Below are 18,277 nucleotides of genomic sequence, written 5' to 3' on the forward strand. Positions count from 1 at the left end.
ACTGCAGGAGTGGGAATTGCCAAACCTTTCGGATAACAAAGGCAGCAAAGACTAGTGATGCCAGCAAGGTGGACGGACACAGACAGGAGTCAGGAGCTGAAGACTCACGAGGAAAAGCAAGACTCACACTTGTTGAGACTGTGAGGGTGTAAAAGCCCAGTGGTTTCTTGGTTGGGATTCTCCTCAGAGGCATCAGCTTGAGCTGTTTCAGTGTAAGTGTACTGTGAATAAATGGCTTTATGGAATGAGGTATCTGGGACTCTGCTGTGGAAGACCCAGTGTGGAATCTGTGAGGAAACCTGGTCTGACTGTGAGGGTGAGGTGTGCAGGCAGTGAAAAGGGGACTCATCAGATCACTGGAGCTGCCCTCTGTGAAGGGGCTTTGGCCCCTGCCATGAAAGTCTCTGTTGGTCGGAGTGTATGTCTTAATCTGAGAGCCTACATTAATTATCTATAGCATCCTTATGTTTTGCTTTTTTTTTTATCCATGCCATGTTTAATTTTTCATTTTACTCAGACTGTTGGACATATTGATTTTACATGGCAAAAACTTTTACATTTGTTCATTGTAAGGTAAGCAAGAAAGTTTTCCCTTTGAAAAGGGAAAGAGGGCAAATACAGCTAGCATAAAACTTCTTGTTTCATATTGCATGGAGAGCTGTGGGCAGTCCTGTGCATTTTGAGGTGAAATTCAGGACCTTGTCATTTTTATGCTAGATGATATTTTCTTACCAGTGACCATTGCAGATCTCTGGATATAAACTAAACACAGGCTGGAGATGGTGGTGAAGTGTTGCTGTTTCACTTCTGTAGCTGCTCCACAGCTGTTCACCTGCCTCACCAAAGTTTCTAGGTATCAAAGCAAATATGGGATATACGACAAAGGACAAACCTTGATTTTTCTGCAAGAACCAGAAAACCAACAAGCCCCCCAACAACAACAACTATACACTAAAAAAAAAAAAAAAATCTGTCCCTAATTATTGACAATGCTTCTTGAATCTCTCTGATAAGTAGAGAATCATATAACAGAATGGTTTGGGTTGGAAAGGACATTTATGGTCATCTAGTCCAGCCTCCTTGCAATAAGCAGGGACATCTTCAACAGGTTGATCTGAGTCCTGTCCAGCCTGATACTGAATGTTTCCATGGATGGAACATCTGCCACCTCTATAGGCAACCTGTGCTAGTGTTTCACCACCCTTATAAAAGAACCTGTACATCTAATCTGAAATTAACTGCATTTCAGTTTAAAGGGGCTGAAATGCATTTTCAGAGATCAGGAATGTTGCAGTGTGTTGCTTTCTATGGGTTGGTTCAATTTGAGCAGTGGTTATTTCACCTGCCTGACATTATTCCACAGGCAGATGTCAAAAAAGATAGCCCATTGTCAAGTGTTTTTGTTTATTAGTGTGGGTGCCACTGCCCTACAAATACTAACAGAGTAGTAAAATAAGATGGCTGCAATCACAACCTAACAAGGTTTTACTTGTTACTTTTCTCAAAACAATGGATTTTACTTTTGCATCAGTAGTCTGCATTTGATTCATATTTCTGTTTAACAGCTGCAAGCTGTCATGGATGAAATGAGACTTTTCAGCCTCAGAAGGAGGAGCAAGTATTTGTGTCTATCTGTCTGATCTCAAAATGAAATTGTAATTTTTAAGATACTCTGGGAGTGGAAACAAGAATATCTGGTTCAAGTTAGTTAAGAAAAACATAGTAACTTCTCAGTACACTTGTATGCTGAGGTGGCTTCAAAAGGTTCCTGCACAGTATTTGATCATTTCTGTCAATTAGTTACTATGAGCTCCATAGTAACTACACAGATGTAAAGCTGAAGTGCCCTCTTAGCAACTAGAAATGTCTGATAAATACTGATAAAATGTATCTAGAAGTGGTTTGAAGACACAAGGAAGCTTGTTCCATCACGTTGGAAGAGCCTGATATAGGACTATTAATTTTTTCTTAAAAGTAAACTGAATTTCTGGTTGCTTTATTGATACCATCATATTACATGCAAAACCTGATTATTATAATTGATCCATAAAGCAATAGGTTTTTTTACCTGTGATTAAAAAAAAAAACAACCACCCAACAGAACAGATCATGGGCACAGTATACTTTTACTCATTCATGTGAACAGCTGTAACTTTGAACTCATTTGGGAAACCAGCTTTAATCAATAAAATCCTGGGGTTTTTGTAGTGATTTTTTAAACAGTTATAGGGAAGGTGTGCTGATTTTCAAAGGGTGATCAGTGGTCAAAATCTCAAAAATTAAGTCTTGGAGTTTTGTTTCTTCTTTTGGGTCATGGCCAAAAAGATTGTTTATTTAAAGCTTGTCTTTGTTTATTTACACTGTGAGGACCAGAATATACTTGAGTAGTCAGTATAGCCTTTTTGCCCCTTTCCTTCAAGAATTAACAGGTTGACATGAATAAGTCACTGATTCTGTGTAAGAAAGAGGGAAAGAAATTATCATTTTGACATTTCACCTAAATAAACAGACCCGCCAGAATGACTGAGGTTACATATTCAAGAGAGAATTGCATATCTGACACATAGATGCCATAGAAAATTGTGATGAATTGCCTAGGGGTTTTATTAATAATTATTGTCACAGTGACAAGAGTAGGAGGGAATATGTTGCAGCTCACATCCACCGTGCTAATTTTAATGAAGAGGAGAAAAGAGCCAAGCTGAAATAATGGTTTTGATGGTTTTGCTGTATTTTTTAAAAATATCCACAGTCTGAGATATTTGTATAGCTGCATGTCATTGTGTACAAAAGAAAAGCATTTATTTTAATGAGTTTTTTACCTAGATTCTCTATAACTTTAGACAGTCCCTTTACAGAATTAACAAAACATCTGGAGTGTGTATTTTTATCCGGTGATTGTTCTACTGTGAGGTGTTTCCCTTATCTGTGTTATAGTGGTTTTCTCAACCGGAATACTGTCTGTAATTACAGCAGTTATAGATAGACAATTCAGGGCACTAGACATTCTAGTTCTATTTCAAGTATGATCTGAACTACTTTGTGAAAAAAAAAAAAAAAAAGGGTCAAATTATGTACTACTGCTGGTCTACCTCTTGAACTTTGGTTTGACAAGCATAATTCTGTCTTTTGAAATAGTGTAATATATTATCCTTTCTGCAGATTCATGGTATTTAGATGTCTGTTTAGGTAATCTTGATAGCTACTGGAAGCTTTAAAACAAGTAATACAAAACAATTGCACTTATTTTTTTCGACCAAGTCTTGTTAAAATCTTAAGTGTGGAAATTGTTAAAATGTTAGGTCTGGAAAAAAAAGTTAAAAACATATTAGGAGAAAAAATAGTGCTGAATTTTCTGTTAGGTCCTTGATATACAGTCTTGCATCTATTTCCTGCTGCTTGCACAAAATGTCAAAATTATTTTCACTGAGTAGAAGCCTGAAAAATGCATACAGTAATATAACTTTAAAGAAAAGATGAAGGAAACTAGATGCTATCTCTTGAATAAGACATTTTATACTAAATGGCTTTATACTAAGTTGTCAGAAAATGCTTCATTGTACTAAGGATTCAAAATTCTGGAGTCCGTTCTGGAATGGGAACCTCAAAAGGGAGTGGAGATCAGTATTTTCCCTTTGCAGATGTAGGCAGATCAGGAGAAGGAACAGTCTCTCTTCTGAGCAGATATACTTTGAACACTGCAATGAAAAAAGCAACTGAACTAAATGATCACAGAAGTAAATGGCCAGAATCCTTTTCCATTTTGGATTTAGCTTTGTAATTGTCCTTCGTGTACTTAGAAGGTAAAATGATTACTGAAGAAGCCACCTACCATCAGAAAATTATTAAATACTCAGTTTGGAGTTCCTGAAAGCTATAATTCTTATGCAGCTTCTGAGGTATTGATAGACAGATTTCTTTTAAATTTAACTTAAGAGAATTTTAATTGCAATAAAGCAAAGTTTAGTTGAAATATACTTGCTTTATTCCTACGAAAGATGGTGCATCCCTCACAATCATTTTAACTAGACATTTGGTATTTATTCTAGCCAGTAAAATACAGTTTTTAAACTGCCAGCACTTCATTTGATCAAACAATTTGCCATAGAGACTACTTTTATTATATACATGTAATTATTTAATTTATGACCAAATAAAATGTTTCTTGTATTAAAAAAGACAACTACTGGAACTATCTAGCTGAAGTATTAGGAACAGAAATTAGATCATTAAAATTAACAGCTTTGTTCTATAATATTTTGCGTCTTTGTCCCTCTCATCTCTTTTCTGATTGAACTATGAGATAAACTCTCATTTATAGATTCAGTCTCTTACTGGTTCCTTTTATTGATTGTTGTAGGATTATTATTTTGTTTGGGGCAGGTAGAGCAAATCACAGATCTTGTATTTGCTCTGCTCCATTTAATCTATAATTATAATCAGTAGAAAGAGTGAAATGTTAATGATCATGCTGTTTAAGACACAGACTAGAATTCAGTTCTACTATTGCACTAAAAATGTTTGCTTCACTTTACCTGCGTGTCACCATGATCATACTTACTAAACCTGATACCTGCCAATTTAGAGAACTTCTCTAAATTTTACCTATTGGTATAATTTAGAGAACTTCTATAAATTTTACCTATTGGTATCAGAACATTTTCCTCAGCGGGTGCCCAAAAAAAAAAACAAAAAGCAACTAAGCAACTCCTTCTCCTTTATTCTTCGCATAATCAGACTCATTGTCATTTTTCCCTTCTAATCTTGTTCATTAGAGCTGTTAGAAATGTAATGTATTTGTAAACTTTGTAATGTTTTCATTTCAACAAGAAGGGAGGAAAAGAACTAACTGTACTGATGTACCAGTGGTTTTATGACATGGGCATTATAAGGAATACAAAACAAAAGAAATTAAATTACCACCTCTAAAGAAAATCATCATCAGCTGGTGTGTTTCTTATTTTGTGATAATTTGTCTCTTTGGTGATGTGCTAGAATTATTCTGAGCTTATCTTGTTCTAACAGTGAGAGAAAGAGAGACAGTTCAATTCTCAGTCCTGTCAAGAGGACAGTTAAGAGATATCACTTCTTGGCATGTACAGAACTGTAGCTTTTAAACAGGGGAGAGTAGGCAGAAGGAGAAGACCCCTCACAATTTAAATGGTTTGAACTTTAAATGGTTTGAGCAGCTCAACAGGAAACTTTGGGAAAGGTTCTGGTCACAACGACTTCATGCTGTACCTAAGTTTCACTTAAGAGGTGTCCTACATGTTTGGCTTGTAGTCACATTGAAAGTCAGAGGAAGGCCAGGGAACAGGGGTTTTTGTGTCAGTTTATCTTTTTTTCTATAAAAACGCACCCCCATAGACTATCCCACAGTTAGCAGTTCTTTTCTAATCTTAATCTCTTTCTCAGTGTCAAAGCCTATTTGGTATAACCTGCAAACCCTGGACAGTGGACTGATCTCTCTCTTTCTCTCTGTCTTTCATTTAATGGAAAATCCTTTCGTTTACGTTCACAAATGAGATTATCAATGCATTATGCCCATGGCTAAGTGTTTTGTTACCGCTTCTTATTTGCAACACAGTTCTGAGCATTTTAAAATCATTTGAAACCTAAGCAAAAATATAGTGTCACTTACCAGACAAAAAGAACGAGGGAAGGCATTGATTAAAAAATTCATATAAACCAGCTAATTAAGGAAATGAGAATTTTATTGAAAGACAGTTGTTTTAACCCTTATTTATATATAAAAAAAAAAAAAAAAGGGATTTTAGTCACCTTCAGCTTTATTGAAGAAATGGCAGTGCTTGGTAAAAATGCTAGATTGCTTTTTTTAAAGGAAAAGAAAAAGACAGCCTTGTGAATCAATAAAATACGTTATATAGTGGTAGTATATTTACAAGTAAATAACATTGTAGGGTGAGTTTATCACCTGTTGCTGGTGAAAAATGGAGTTTTCCAAACTTATAAGCCACTGAGACAATACAACATGTTGGGTTTATTTCTTTTGGAAAGAATGCTTCTGGATATCCCATAAAATTGCTCTTTACTACTGACTCTTCATCAACTCTGTCATTTCAAAGTAAATTACTGGCTTTCCTACTATTCTGAATGAAGTGGTATTGCAAAAACCAACAACTCTTCATGCTGAGCTGTGTGTTTAGGCCTTACACATAGTTTATTGTGTGATCGTCTAAGGGAAAATATATAACGGTAATTTTGTTTTCATGCCAAGGTTCTGTTTTCACTTCCTGTCATGTAGTGTGAAAAATAAATTATAATCTTTTTTAAACCAGTTTTTTTAATCATTTGCCTGTCAGATAAAATCTTCCCCCCCGGATCATTAGTGAAATTTTATTTGTTGACTTCACTGACACAATGGTTTTCATTTTCCTTGTGCTTGATTATTAAATAATATAAATAGAGTAAAATATTTTTTGTGACTGGATAGAAATACTTTGCAATCACAATTTAGTCTTTACAATTGTTGCAAAAGTATCACTTGCAGCAAGCCATGAAATGACCCTGCGTTCAAAGTATAGTGTAAAAACTAATGATTAAGGAGCTCATAATACTGTTACATGAGTGTCTTTATTGTTATAAGGACTTTATAGGTTTGATGAGTGCTAAATAGTTTTAATGCAATTAGGCCACAAAGATGCTGCAGTACAGTTGTTATGTAATGATGTGAGACGGTTTCTTCTCTGTCTTCCCCTCATGACCTTGAGCAATATAAAGATATTATGTAGATCATTATTTAAATATCAGGACTGATGAAGGAGTGGTATTTTTAAATTGGTGGCTTCCATAAATCATAAATTAAAATGAAAGTATAGAAATGGGTTCTTAAATTTTCAGGCATGGGTAAGTGCAGCTCAGGCAAGTCTTAATGAGTGATTTGTAGTCGTAAGGTATACTTACTATAGTGACAATTTCTTAACTGAGCGAACATAATGCAAACATATATTTCATTTGGTGGAACTGTATTGAATTATTAGTGAATTAATTGTCTCCTGCTGGAAAAAAATTTCAGCTTTCTAGAGTCATCAGGAGTTCCGTTGCACTTCATTTGGCAATAGTAGTGTTGTGTGTGGCCCGCCAGTTGAAGGAAACCAGACCCAGGGTTTCAGCCTGGTCAGCCTGGTTTTTGCAAGTTCAGTTTCTGTTCCTGGAGTCTGCTGAATTCAACAGCTGTGAAAATGTGACATTCGCAATTATCAAAAGAGTCTCTAATTTTCATGATGCAGCTTTGTCTTTAATGAGCTGAATGGTATCTCAGGAGGTCTGCATAACTTCCTGCGCATTGTGAGAGAGTGCAACCAGAACACACACACACACAGACACACAGACACACAGACACACACACACACACACAAATGCACAAACTGTGTGTGAGGAATGCATCTAATTCTGAGCTGTAGCTTTTGTATGACTTTTAGGAATTTCACCATAGAAATGGAGGATATAGAATATATTCCAGTTCCCACTATATTTTTCATATAGAATATCTGTTTAAGTAAGAACTTAATGCTAAAACTAAAGCTGATCTTTCACTTTAAACTTTTAAGTAGTATTTTAATCAAGCTAAAATCTGTAATTGCACTAAAAAGGTAAATATTTTACAATTTTCCCTCACAATTTTTAAACATGTAGTTTCTTAGCTATATGAAAATATACAGGGGTGGTTTCTGTCAAAATCTTCTCTTGTATCCGATAGAGCCAGTGCCATTGGGCTCCAGGACAGACCTGCTGCTGTCTCAAGCTGAGCCAATTAGAGATGTTCATAACACTTCTGGGATAAAATATTTAAGAAGGAAAAAAAGAAAATTATTAGGCAGATATAATTGTACTCAGAGAAGAGTGAGATTATGTTAAAGGAACAAAGATGCTACCAAAGTCAGTGAATAAGGAGGGAGAGGAGGTGCTCCAGACACTGGAGCTGAGCTTCCCCTGAAGCCCATGGTGAAGACCATGGTGAAGCAGCCCATGGAGGTCAACAGAGGTAAATGTAAAATGACATGTTATGAGTGAGCAGGCTCTTCAAGACTTCAAGAAAAGGTGGACTAGTAAGCTCCCAGACTGACTGAAATCTGTACATCTGCTGAGCCTTAAGTTTCTTCATGAAGCTTGAATGAAACTTAAATTCAGCTGTTGGAAATACATTGGTCAAAAAATACCAAATCAGAATAAAACAAAAAGTGAGCAAAAGGCCTTATTTTTAGTTTGGTTTTTTTTTTTAAGCAGCTGATTAATTCACTAAGAATGGACAAAAATGGGATTTATATAAGGGAAATTTATTTTCAGGCCTTGGATCACCAAATGTCATGGTTTAGGAATGGCACTCCCCAATTTATGGATACCTCTGCCATCAAAGGTCCAAACCAGACAAGGCTTCCCTGCCCCTCCTCCAGCAAGAGACACAAGAGATGGAGATTACAGATTGAGATAAAAACAATTTACTGGAAACCTCAGTGGGATAAGAAAGTGAACAATGATACTAATAATGAAAGTATAGAAATGAGAGTGATTTACATACCAAAACTGACCAACCCAACATGACCCTGAGACAATGAACAAGGGGCATACAGACCCTCTGCACCCACATTTTTTTCTTTCTAACCATAATCCATGCCCATGTTCTTCTGGAAGTGAGAATGACCCTGGATGTGATCTGAAGTCCTATGGAGTGCTAGAGTGCTATAGAGTAACAACCTAGACATACCCACACAGCTCCTGGCACTGTCCCCTCACAGCTACTGTGAAAAAACTAACTCTGTCCTAGCCAAAAACCAGGACACTAAAGAGTAACAAGGAGACATTGGACACACCAGCTATTTTGGTCATAGCAAGTAAAGGGATATTAATAGAAATCCCCATCTGCTGGAAAAAGGAGTGCCATAAATATACCGGTAAATGACAGGGAACCTGTATTTCAACCAAGTTGACAGCTGCAGTGTAGTAGGATGATTATTTATCTTCCAGTGTTTGAAGATGCTAGAGCTTTTTCAAGAAAAGCTAAAAGAATTACCTTTATCATGTGACAGTTATAGGGTTTTTTAATTGCTTCAGTTTCTGAAATTAGTAGTTTTTAATCTGATGTTAGAAGCAAGCGGGGTGGTTAAAATACTCATTTGGTGAGAAGCACTAGACAATTTAAGTTTTAAATCAAATCTAGCAGCTGGCCGCGGCTTGCTGAACTACTGGAATAATACTGTGTAAGATTTGTTAATCATTTTGAAGAAACACAATGCTATCTGTAAGAATGTTCTCTATGTAGGTTTTGGATAATGGCTTCTCCTTGTGTGGCTGCCCTGAATGGCCTTATGAGCCCAAGCCATCTGGTGTCAACATGACCATATTTTCCTATTCAATCGTATTCCAATGTTTTAGTCAATTCATAGGTAAATTAGGGGAAAAAGTTTGAACTAGCTTCTTGTAAGAGTTACATGGTTGAATTTCAAAGCTTTCCTTACCTGTCCTTGTTTGTCTCTTTTTTTCTTTTACATTTCTCCATGTTTCAGTAATTCATCACTTCTACATTACATTTGTCACGTAGATTTATATCTGTTGTTTGCAACAGATCAGTATTTTGCTATTTCTTTTGAAGGACTTGCCTAAAGAGTATGATGGACCCATTATACTAAAAGTAATTTTCTAACCTTCTAAAAGCCAGGATTAAATTGTATGCAAAAATAAAGTACCCTTTGTACTGTTGAAATATGTACTTTTTTGTTTTAGTATTTAATTTCAGCTGTATTTTCTATCACATCTGTGATCTTTCTTATTTATAAGGCAATATCTGCATACTTTTGTATACCCATATAAACAATGCCTTTGTATTCCATTATTAGGGTTCCAACTTAATACTTTTTATTTTTGCCATTCTACAAAAGAAATATCAGGGAAAAAAAAGAAATAAATCCCATTCTGCATCCTCTAATTAATAAATGATTCTATTTTTGTATTCAAATTTATGTAGACCAAAATTATTAAAATAACTAAGTGTGACTTTATGTGTATTTTTATGTAAATCAAATTGGTTTGCCCTTTTCTGACTGTGCCATAGTTTTAAAAATAAAATCTACTGCAGATGATTGGGTGTATGCAAAGACACTGTTTATAAACAACTTTAACCATGATGCTACCTTGCCATTCTTTGCTGTAAGACACTATGGAAACGGAGAAGAGCTCATGTGCTGCTAAGTGCAGCACCTAAGAAATCTCCTAATAAATATGTTTGCAAAGAAAAAAAAAAAGTTCTCCTGCAGTATATATATTCTGATAATTAAAATTATTCACAAATCAATTATTTTATTTTGATCTGGGTTAAATCAAAAACTTAGGAAGCTTGAACTTATCCTAGGGGTAACTAACATTTCAGAGAAAATGCAGTGAAATTTATGGTGGAAAATTTCATTCAACTAATTAACCTATTGAATATATTTGTGGATTGAAGCTGTCCTCCATAATATTTTTTTCTTCCATTACTTCCAACTTTCTGAATTCAAAACAACTGCAGCATATTCATTTCTTTTATACGATGACAAAATATACCTTTTCTCCAAATATTGTCAGGATATCAAATATATGCATCCTTTTTTCTTTTTCAGTGATGACAGTATTCTGTGCTACATAAAACAAGTAATTTCTAGTACACTTGATAAAGAATAATTTAAATGTTTTGGTTTCATTTTTAAACCATAATTATTTAAAGACCAAATTTTTGTTAGATATTTCTATTAGATATCTAGAACTGATAGATACTTTACAAATGGAAACCTTTAAAAAAATAAAATGTAAATAAATGTAAATCTAAGGAGCTTAATGAATAAGCAAATTGACTCGATTACATTAATCAGTGCATGTAATACCTTGTTTAATTGAAAGAGTGTCATTGCATTTCTGTTTGACTCCTTGACTGAAGAGGTTAATATTTACATATGTAAGCTTTTATTTTCATCATAATAGAGACACAAAGCTGCAATCTTGTTCAATTTACAAACTTTATAGAATCCTGGAATGATTTGGTTTGGAAAGGATTTTAAAGATCTTCCATTTCCACCCCCCCCTCCCCCCACAAGATCAGGTTTCTCAAAATGTCATCCAGCCTGGCCATGAACAGTGGCACCCATAGCATATGTGGCACCCATAGCTTCTCTGGGCAACCTTTTCCCGTGCCTTAACATTCTCTAAGTAGATTTCCTTCCTGACATCTAATCTAAATCTCTTGTCTTTTAGTATAAAAGAGTTTCCCCTTGCCTTATCTTTATCTGGCTGGGTAAAGTGTTGTTCTCCCTCTTTTTTACAAGCCTTCTTTAGGTACTAGAATGCCACAATGAGGTCTCCAAGGAACCCGCCTTCCCCAGGCCAAACAATCTTTGCTCTCTTAGACTGTCATTGTAGGAGGAATGTTCCAGTCTGGTGATTATCTCTGTGACCCTCTTCTGTGCCACAGCTTGTCACTCAGCTCTAGAAAAGATGACATGTTTTACAGTGTTATTCTAAAGGGAATTTTAGGGTCTTTTTTCTAGCCTCCAGGGAGTATTTGTCAAGGCGTTCTTGAAGGTCATTCTCGCAATTTTTGCTTACATTTGAATAGTATTCGGAACAAAACATGGAGGGAATGAGGGCTCCTGGGTTATCCATTTTTATTCTAAGGCTGGTGTTACCACTAGGAGAATGAGTAAATATCTAAAGCAACTGGCATAACTTGTTAAATTTGAAATTGTAGGTGTTGGAACCTGAAGCATGAACACCCAATATTTTTGTCAATAGCATAGTGGTCACTGAAGAAAAGATATGCACTACAACACATTTGTACATTGTAGCCTCTCCCCGCGGCCACAGGGGCTGTGAGGGAGCCCGGCTGGGTGCCCCCGGCCCGGCCGAAGATGGCCACACGAAGTGCCACTCCCGGATCCCCTCCGGAACCCTGGTAGTGGTTACCGTCTGCGGCGTGGGTGGTGCAGGCGGGATCTCGGCTACGAGGTACCAAAGCAAAGGAAGGAGGAGGGACACCTGTATAGGAACCAAGGATCTTTTCGTCCTCGACCCCAGCGGTGCTAGGGACAGGTGACAAGGAGATCTCCGGGGGGCGCTGATAAACGGAGTGGGTGTGATGGGAGGAGATGCAAAGCTAACCAATAACGAGGACCCAGGGAGGAGCATGGGTTACACCTAAGCCACTGAGGATCACACAGGGGAGGGGAAAAACCCCAGGGGCAAATCATACATCGAATAAGGGATGACACAGAGAATTCTCGAGATAAGGGGGGTGGTTACAGTGATAGGCAGGGGAAGGGGGGCAGCTCCAGAAGGGAGGAAATAGGGAGAAACCATTGTGAGGGAAGTGCATGGGTGGAACCGAAGACCAAACCATTATCGAATTACAAAAGGAATAACCGATTCTAAAAACACACAATGCCACAGTACATAATTATACTTGTGGCACGCGTCCGACCGCCAGTGGTCTCTCTGACCCAGCTAGCAGCAGAGCAGCTGGAGATGAACCGGCAACATCACCCCAAGGGATCCGGGGGGTGCAGGGGGAAACCTCTGGGAGCTCGAGGGTGGTGTGCTCGTGTGGCACAGCAGCAAGGAAGGGATGGGTACAACTGAAATGCCAACACTGAAGATATTTCTTAAATAAAAGGGCACAAATAAGGGTGCAAAAAAAAACATAAAGAGGCTGCTTCAGAAGACCCTGAAGCAGGGCTGACACACTTATGCATAGTCTCTCATAGAATGTTCTAGAAACCTTCTGGCCAATCACGGGCTGTTGATCTGTATGGCCACTCCCAATAAGTTCCAGTGTCTTTTTCTCCTAGCCATTAGCTGCCTGGATATCATCAGTTGTGGTTTGTTATTTCTTGAGTCTTGATGTTGGTTGTCCATAGTGTGGCTGTGTGGCCAGTGTCCAGCCAGTCTGCTCCAGGACAAGCTCCCACAGATACTTTGTTTTGAAGTCAAGGCCTTCAAAGTATCACATAATTTACATAGGCCTGAGTAGTTTGTTAGTGTATTTTCAGATTCCAAATGCGTCTAAAGCAGAAGATGGAGCATGTCTGGAATAGGACTGATATTATAACAAGGGAGATTTCACATAGCTTGTATTGCTGCATGGAACATCTGTTTCACCAGCCCTTCCTCCTGCCCAATACTGCTCCTTGATTAAACACTTACCATATGCTAAACTAAATTAGGATGTTAATGAATGTGGTAATTGTTTATTATTATGGTTACAATATTTTAAAATCTGATTTGTGTTTATAGTTACTGCCAGTCTTCTTTACTATTGCATTAGAATAAGAGCATGTGAAACGTCTTAATGGAGTTTTGAATTTCCTGTGTCATAGATCAAGTAAAACAATAAAGATGACCTCCAAAGCTGTGGGAACTGTAGTCTTTATGATCCCAACTGAGAAAATACAAGAAATCTTGTTGATTCATTCTCAATTAGTGAAGAAAGAATAGATTTTATATTTACCAAACAGAAATTTGAATCACTAGTCTTAACCCCAGAGGTTGTATACAGAATGTAAATCTGTCAATCATGTTAATGAACTCACAACTACTCTTCAATTATTTCTGCAGAAAGACTTGAGAATGTGTAAGCTTTGCAGTGTATAATAGCCTGACATGTTGAGAAGTTCCAGAGTGAAGTTGTATCCAGTGAGAGTGCTCTGTCTCTGTGCTACAGACCTGTGTGGTGGTTGAAGCATCTTTGATGTTCTCAAACCTGCTGTTAGAAAAAAGAAGTAAAAAACCCGAAATCTGACTAGAATATTTCCTCACTTATCTCCCTGCCCTGTGACTTCAAATATTTTTTTTATGTTAGTCTCATGGAATACTCACCATTTCCTCTAGCTAATGGCTCCTTGAAGAACAGGGATGCAGTATGAGGGACTGTCTGTGTAAAGTAATGTCTTACTTTGATATTAGCCAGGATTATGCCCTCTTTAACTTTTTTTTTTTTTTTTTAAACAGAGGGGGTATACTAAGAATGTACTAAGAATATATTGGGAGAAGCTGGTACTGAATTTATTTGTCATAATTACAAGGTTATAGATGTTTAGTTTATATTTGCATTTCAGAGGAACATTGTTAGTGTTCCTCTTTACATTTACTTTACAATTACTTTTACATTTACTTTACATTTATTTATAAATTTTGCAAGCTTTAAATAGGAATACTACTTTCCATTTTCATTGACACCATTGTTTTGAAATTTTAAATTCTAAAATGCAAATTGAAATTGTTAAAATGCACTCATGTGAATGAGCTTTGAATATAAAAGAAACAATTCAAGTTTGATGTGAAAAAGTTGAAAAAAAACAAAAGAAAGATGCAAAAAGCATGAAAAACCTTTTAACACCCTAGGTAAATGAAACTTTATACAGTGCAGAGAGTACAAACTAGACATGGGTCTTTCAGGAGCATACAAAAGCCTTGTTCTTCGAAATTAAACCAGTGAAAGATTTGATGCATAGAAAGTATGTGTCCAGGAAATGCTTTTAGAGGCTGCAAGGTTTAAATATATTTTGAAAGTGAGATACTCAAATCAATGATACTTGCTCCTCACATGTTACAGATCTCAGTAGCAGTGGACAATACTTCATAGTAGTGGATAAATTAGAAACCTGGCAGGATTGTAACAGAGGAAGATAAAGGTGTCTTACAGGAATTTGTTTGAGCACCTTTTCATCTCTTTTCAGTCTGAATGATAAATGTTGGAGCTAAAATAAATCCTAATACCTAACTTTTAGTTAAAATCCAAAATACTGGGAGTTAAAAGTTTTAAGCATACTAATATGTAAAAGTATATAGTTAAGTGAGCTGAAGTCCCTGGTGTCTCTGAACCAGCAGAGGCAATAAATTGTTTTACTGATTTGAGAGATTTATTCTTTTTTTTTCCCCCATCTGGAAAGATAAAATCAGGCAGGTTTGTATTACAGGGAATTGGATTTATTTTGTCATGACAGCATGTCATGCAAACACCATCTGTTAAAAGTACACTTGACAGTTCACTGGGGAAAATAGAAGCTAAAATCTGTGCCATGTTTAACAAGGCCTGTAGACATCCAGGAAGATGAGCTCCAGACATAGGATGCCTGTCCTAATCAGAGAGACAGTATTTCTCTGGATGAGCAAGAGGTTGAACCACCTTGCACTGATATTGGTGTGAGAGTGTGTTGACACCTTGTGAGAGTAAAGCAGTGGCTGAGAAGAAAATTTTGCAAAGGTTGTCATCCATTTGGGGAGATAATTTCATTCTGTGCTATGACTAAGGCTTCATTCAGCATTTGCTGATGTCCCAAAGTTCTTAGAAATTTTGTATATACATGGATCTGTAAAAGGAGATGGCTTCACTCCAATGTGGTGTGTGATGTCCTTAAAACGTGGTAGCAAACAAAGGTAGCATTCTCCACCTTGTATAACAGTTGATACCACAAGGTTCATATTTAGTAAAGTTAGTAAGTCGAATAGCCATATCAGTTGTTTTATTTATGTTTGTGTTTTGGCAATTCAGTAGTCCAAACTGAAGCTCATGTCCACTAACATAGCTACAGTTCTCTGCTAAAAGTAGTAAATATTTGACTTTTTTTTTTTTTTCTGAAAAAGTGAAAGAAATATTAGTGGGGAGAGAAATTATTTTAAGAAACATCAGTGTAGAAGCAGGCTGCTTTTGTAGGCAAGATCAGATTTTTCACTATAACTGCATTTCAGTGCTGACACTTTTCAAGCAACTACAAGATTAAACTTTCAGAATAAAATATATGAATACTCACTAGTATATGCTTTTTCTGAAAGCCTTTATTCACACAAAAAAACTTTATCAAAGTAAAGTTAGTGAAATTAGCAGGATTGAGCTCTGGTGTAGAGAGTTTTCAAGATGGTGAATTCCATGTGCTATACATGGACAAAAATCTGGATGAACTAAATGTTTGGCTTTTGTATTTAGAAGGAAATATTTTTTTTAAGTAAGACCTTATATTTTCAGTCGGGTCTTCAAAGAAATTTTTGATATTATCATAATCTTTCTTGATGTAGTGCACAGAACAAGTATGCAGGACAATGAGTAGTGTTAAAAAGATATGGATAAAGAGATGATTCCAGTATTCTTAAAACATTCCAGATTAATTAAAAAAAAAAAAAAAAGGCATATGTTGAAATATTCTGTAATCATTGAAGATTCCCTGCTTCTCTACAGAAGACCTGACCTGTGCTCAGGTCAAGAACTATGGTCCATAATAGTGCATTGTCTGAGTTGTATTTTTTTAGCGCTGTAATACAGATTTTTAGCTCATTAAATCTTCTCTTGTAAGTCTTTGAATTTCTATATAAATTATCCCTGAAGCTGCCAAAACAAACATGAAGATTTATAGCTCTTAAAATCTGATTGCATGTATCCTATTTGTCACCACTCCTTTTGCTGTTGTATTAAATTTGAAAGCATATCACTGTGTGGGAAAACCAGCTGCTTTTTACATCTAAGATCTCATCACCTTTCAGCTGTAATGCTGTCATCTGTAATCCACTCAGACTTGTGTAATTTATTTTGTGCAGTTAAAATATTCCAATTAACTTTGTTTTGCTTTAAATTCAGAAAGAATGTTCTGTCCTTTTCACAGAAATTTCCTAAAAATCTTTTAAGATGGAAAATATGATCCACAAATTTCCACTAGTTCTGTTTTTTTGTGGAGGAAACAGAAAGACTGGAGGCATATAACTGTAGTGGGTTGGCCGCAGCTGGATGCCAAGCACCCACTAAAGCCTCTCCATCACCCCCCTCCACAACTGGATGGGGAAGAGAAAACACAACCAAGAGTTCATAAGTTGACATAAGAACTGGGAAAGATAACTCACCAAATACTATCAAGGGCAAAGAAGATTGGAATTAGAGATATTGCATGTATACTAGCAAAATGAGAACAGGGTAATGTGAAGTGAAGTAAGACCTTATAAAAACCTTCTCCCACCCTTCCCTCCTTCCCAGCTCTACCTCCTCCCCCAGCTGCACAGGGAGATGGGAATGGGATTATGTTCAGTTGTTTCATCACACGTTGTTTCTGCTGCTGCTCAGGGAGGAAGCAGCTCCAACATGTTGTTCTTCCCACGGGAGATAATTCTTGATTAACTTCTCCAATGTGAATCCATCCCATGGGCAGCAGTCCTCACCAAACTGCTGCAGTGTGGGGTGCAGTCCTGAAAGGACAGGCTGCTCCAGTGTAGGTCCTTTACAGGGTCATATGTCCCACCAGCAAACCTGCTCCAGCATGGGCTCCCTTCTCCCCAGATTTGAGGGACCCTGCATCTGCATCCCTGTGGTTCTGCACAGGCAGCAGGGGCACAGCTGCCTCACCATGGGCTGCACCATGGGTTGCAGGAGAATCTCAGCTCCAGTGCCTGGAGCTCATCTTCCCCTTCCTTCTACAATGACCTTGGAGTCTGCAGAGCTGTTCCTTTCACACATTCTAACCCTGCTTTTCTCTGGCTGCAATTACAACTGCACAATCACTTTTTTTTAGTTAGTTATCATTAGATGTTGCCACCATTTCTAATTCGCTCAGCCTTGACCATCAGTGGGTCCATTTTGGAGCTGCCAGAGCTTGGCTCTGCTGGACATGGAGAAATCTTCTGGCAGCTTCTCACAGAAGCCACCCCTCTAGTTCAACCCCCCCCACACACCTCCCCCTGCTCCCTGTACCAGAATCTGTCAATGCAAATCCAACACAGTCTTAATATCAGTTCTTCCTTTTTTCAGCTGAACACACCCTACGTCTATGTGTGCAGGATAAAAAGCATATGTTTGTTCAGGTTTTCTGAATATTTGGTATTCTGTTTTATATTATTTTTTTATGATTAATAACTTTTAACTTCACATTTTCCTTAATTACCATTTTAGGGCTGTAGTAGGGACAAGGGGGACACAATGTTCAAATTGTTTTGAGTTTTGAGAGTACCATAAGTCTGGACATCTATAAACATAGTATCATTTAATTATCTGACAGTCTGGACAGAGAAAGAATGGAGGGCAAAAAGAGTAGAACAGTAGAGTATACCTTGTCCTTCTCTTAGCTGAAAACAAAAAAATAGAGATTTGAGCCTCATTTGCAGGAACACATAGTCAGCTGGCTACAAATGCATTGTTCAGTGGGGTATATTTTGTGGTTTTTGAGATTAACTTTTTCTTCAGTTGAGGTAGTGATTGGTCAGAAGTTGGACTCAATGATTTTGGAGGTCTGTTCCAATCTAAATGATTCTGGGATTCATA

General features: G+C 37.0%; 1 protein-coding gene across 1 annotated transcript in view; it reads left to right on the forward strand.

The window, feature by feature from the left end:
• CSMD1 (CUB and Sushi multiple domains 1) overlaps positions 1 to 18,277 on the forward strand; it is a 1,067,000-nt gene that overhangs the window by 722,150 nt on the left and 326,573 nt on the right. The window lies entirely within an intron of this gene.

The sequence above is a fragment of the Haemorhous mexicanus genome, chromosome 3 (genome assembly GCF_027477595.1).
Source record: "Haemorhous mexicanus isolate bHaeMex1 chromosome 3, bHaeMex1.pri, whole genome shotgun sequence".
Taxonomy (NCBI): Eukaryota; Metazoa; Chordata; class Aves; order Passeriformes; family Fringillidae; genus Haemorhous; species Haemorhous mexicanus.